Genomic DNA, 4,114 nt, shown 5'->3' on the forward strand with positions numbered 1-4,114 from the left:
CTGAAAATAAATATAAAGAGAGAAACACACGTCTGTCAATATTGCTGTGTTGCTAAAAGGCCTTCCTTTGTAAATGTGATTCAAAACTTTTTCAGAATGTCTGTTTTATGATTTGCACCATAAATGTGGTACGTGCTATGTGCAATGTCTTTATCAAACTATCTTCTCAATAACAGGAAAATGTATTTTACGCAGAATCACAGAAATATTATTTTCTTAGATCTAAACTAGTAAATGATGTTCAAAGTCTGAGTCAAAGAACTGAAAAACAATCAAACTTTAAAGGGCGGCACTATGACATTTAGCCCGAATGTGGTAATTCAGAGTTTGCACCAGATGTTTTGCATGTTCTTTTATAACTTTATAGTTTTAGCATTAGTATTAGGACAGGAAGCTGGAGAGCTGAGTTTGAACCTTAAAACCTACCTGCTAAGCAGGTCACATAAGTTCCTTGTCATTCATGATCACCTCTTAAATGAGTCGTGCAGTGTACATGACAGTACTTGCTGGCAGCATTATCGAAAAATAATTCAAAAAGGTCAGTGCATTTCTTAATTTTTATATGTACACCATTATGTGACTCTTAAGAGGTGCTTACTCTAATGTATGTTAGCCTTGGTTTTGCAGATGACACATGTTCCAAAAGATGTATATTTATGGAACCAGGAATTTGGTCATTTGACATAAAGAATTTAAAAAGTTAAGCTTAAAGGTGCCTGTAGTTATTAATTATTTTGTTCCAAGAGAAGTCAGCAATATACCTGTCCTGTCACTGGTTCATAATATCATCCATATGGTGCTATGACTAATACATACACTGAAAATCAGGTACTAGGATGTGCAACATCTGAAACATAATGAGATTGCACTGGCAAGTTACACTACAAAAGCTATCCTGTTGTATTTTTATTTATTTCTTTAGTTAGTCTGACAGTAAGTTACAGCAATGTTTTGTGATGACTATGCTGTCTTTCAGCTTTTCCCGGTTAAGGGTCGCCACAGCAGAACTCCGGTCCGCTAATGATTGGCAGTAGATTTTCATGAACACCGAGGAGCCAGCTCAACGTTCAACCTTCAACAAATGTCTTTTGAACGCCCACCCAACCATGTGGAGGACATGCAGACTCCACACAGAAGGCACTCCTGCACTCCAGCCGAGAATCGAATGGAAGAACCTCTTGCTGTGAGGCAACAATGCTACCGCTGCACCACCGTGGATGTAATGTTTTGCAATGAATATACCCTTAAAATAACTTAAAATGCTCACCTGTAACTTAAACGTAATATTCATTTAGGCAAGACAAAACCTCTTCTACATAAGGATTATCACTACATCATTCAAGAAACATTGTGAATAACCCATATCGGAAATTAGGAGTTAAGACTATGAAAAACAGAAGAGTAGCAAGACTGTAGTCACAGAAAAGTAGCTTAAGCTCATAAGACTGACTCACTAGTATAATTCTGCAGAATGTATTTGCAGTCCTCAAAATTAAAATGATAATGTAGTTCATTAGTAAAAACTGACAAATTTTATGTTATTTATGTATATATCTATATCTGTCATCTGTCTATATATGTGTATTTGGGAGTTTGTGTGTGCTCGCATGCATGTGTTCATGTGAATACATACCAGAACCAGTAAACTGTTCTCATTACCACCCAAATCCTTGGTGGGTAGCCATTTCATGTGCCATGCTCCCACAGTAATGAATGGATTCAATGTAACTGATTCTTGGACTATTTTCATTCTGGCCTCAGATTGGAATAATCTCTACAGAGAAATTGGTTAACTTTTAATATGTTATTGTAATCTTTCAATAAAAATTGCTTACAGATGTTAATTTCCTTTCCTACTGTCATGTATAATTACTTACCTTGAGTGTTAAGTACTAACTGATGAGGTTTATACTCTGCTGACAGCATGTTTGTTTCTTAAGTTTATAAGAAAGGCTCAAGCAAATAGAGAGAGAAGTGGTGACCCTCATACAGGCTCAATGAATCTATGAAGATACTTATGCATGACTGGGGAACTATCCAAGATCAAGGACAGAAAGGAATTTTCTCTGCAGACTCAACAATTCACATATGAACAAAGTAATGCATGGGGGCATACCTTGATTCTATCATCCTGGGGCAAACTCCATCCCCTTTGATGTGAGGAATTTTTGAATGGTTTGTAGAAAGAAGTATCAAAGAGTGGAGGGGAAACTTCCAGTCTTTAGAGCTCACTTTCACATTGCCAGAATGTGCACATGTGTGACTACAGGAGGCATCTGCAGTGATGAAAGTGTCCACACTGGTTATTAGGGTGGGTTTACAACTAAACAAAGTAGCTCTTCAAGCCACTCATGACTTTAAGGGAGTAGTCATAATGGCAGGCTGACATAAGTCATGGCAGCAAAAGCTGAGGCACAAAAATAATGGGTGGTGATAGTGTCCCTCCTGTGGGGATACCTGCACTTTGGGATGGTACTCCAGATGATCTACTGAGAAGGTGGGGTCACCTAAGTCCTCAGATGGCCACAGTACCAGTCAACCCACATCACAGCCTAGCAACTGATGCCCATGGATGGCTCATGCCAATATGAGGGAAAGGGTAGGCTGAAGTCCAATCAGGGAGGCTTAATTGTTCTCAGGCACAGGGACAGAAAGCATATAGAAAAAAAAAGAAATGTGTTCTGAAGTCATGATGCTCATAGGTTCATAGGTGTGGACTAGGCTAACAACTGCTGGGGCCTTTTTAAGCCTAGTCATACATCCCAAACCTCTGACAAGTTCTGGTACCCTTGATAAGTGTAAACAAGGGCTTGGGACAAGAAACATTTACAAGCAGGGACTTGGGAGATGAATTATTTACAGCTGCCTGTGTCCATTAGAGACATAGATGCCAAACCAGGGATTAATGCCCTATTTCCCATCCAATTGCCTAAGTTACACTTGAATTGGGTTAGGGAGGAAATCTGCTTGACATTGACGGGGAGCATTTTCTAAAGAATGGGTAGTTTCTGGGATACATATCTGTCTTTCCAGCAGGTCCTACTTATATCACAGGCAAGGTTTAAGTCTTCAAAATGGGCAACTCTGATTAGGTTTACTGGTAGGTACTAGGCTATTGGCCCTAGGGCCTATATAAGCCTATCCAAAAAGGTACGCTGGCTTTTGCCAGCCAAGAAAAATTATTTTCCTGTGTCCCTGTCGAGCAGAGGCACAGAGGTGATCCCTAGGGTGAATTTCCTATTTCCCATCCAATCATCAAGATTTTTCTTGAAGAGTGCTAAAGAGGAGATTTGTTTGATACAGATAGGTAGTTTGTTCCAGAGTATGGGAAGTCTCTAGGACAGGAATCTATCCCTCCAGCATGTTCTGTTTATTGTGGTGACAAGGTTTAGGTCCCAAGAGCGTGTAGCTCAGAGGGATTGGGATTTCTTTAAGTGAAGCATGTCCAACAGCTCTGGGTTTGACATAGCTTTGTATGTTAGGCAGAGATCACCTCTAAGTAGGCGATATGCGACGGAGTAAAGCTGGAGTGTTTTGAGACAGTCTGCGTAGGGCATCTGTTTGAGGCTGGTAATCCTCTTTGTGAGGTATTTCTGCGGCCTTTCCAGTTGTTTTAGATGGCTTGTGAGGTACATACAAAAGGGGCGTTGTACTCTATAATGGGTCTAATGAGTGACGAGTAGAGGGGAACAGTGACCTCTTTTTTCCTGGATGAGAAACCTTTTGTGATGAGGTGTGCCACATAGAAGGATTTCCTGACTACTGTGGTGATGAGATTATCAAAGGAGAGACTACTGTCCACCTGTGTCCCAAAGTCTCTTATCACCCTTTATGTATTAAGTAGACTACCACCTATGTGGTAGCTCATGGGTACAGAGTTTTTACCAAAGGGGATGGCAATGCACTTTTTGGCATTGAGCTTGAGGCCATGCCTTTGACACCAGGCATCTGTCTCATTGAGGCCCTTTTGAAGGATGTCCACATCGTTAAGAGTTTTGATTATGGCTCCTAGTTTGCAGTCATCTGCGAACTTCGTTAGCCAAAGACCTTCTGTGTTAGCCTGTACTTCAGAGAAGTAGATACCAAACAGGAGAGGATCCAGGACTGAACCCTG

Source organism: Protopterus annectens, chromosome 16.part0 (genome assembly GCF_019279795.1).
Source record: "Protopterus annectens isolate FY-2018-M chromosome 16.part0, PAN1.0, whole genome shotgun sequence".
NCBI lineage: Eukaryota > Metazoa > Chordata > Ceratodontiformes > Protopteridae > Protopterus > Protopterus annectens.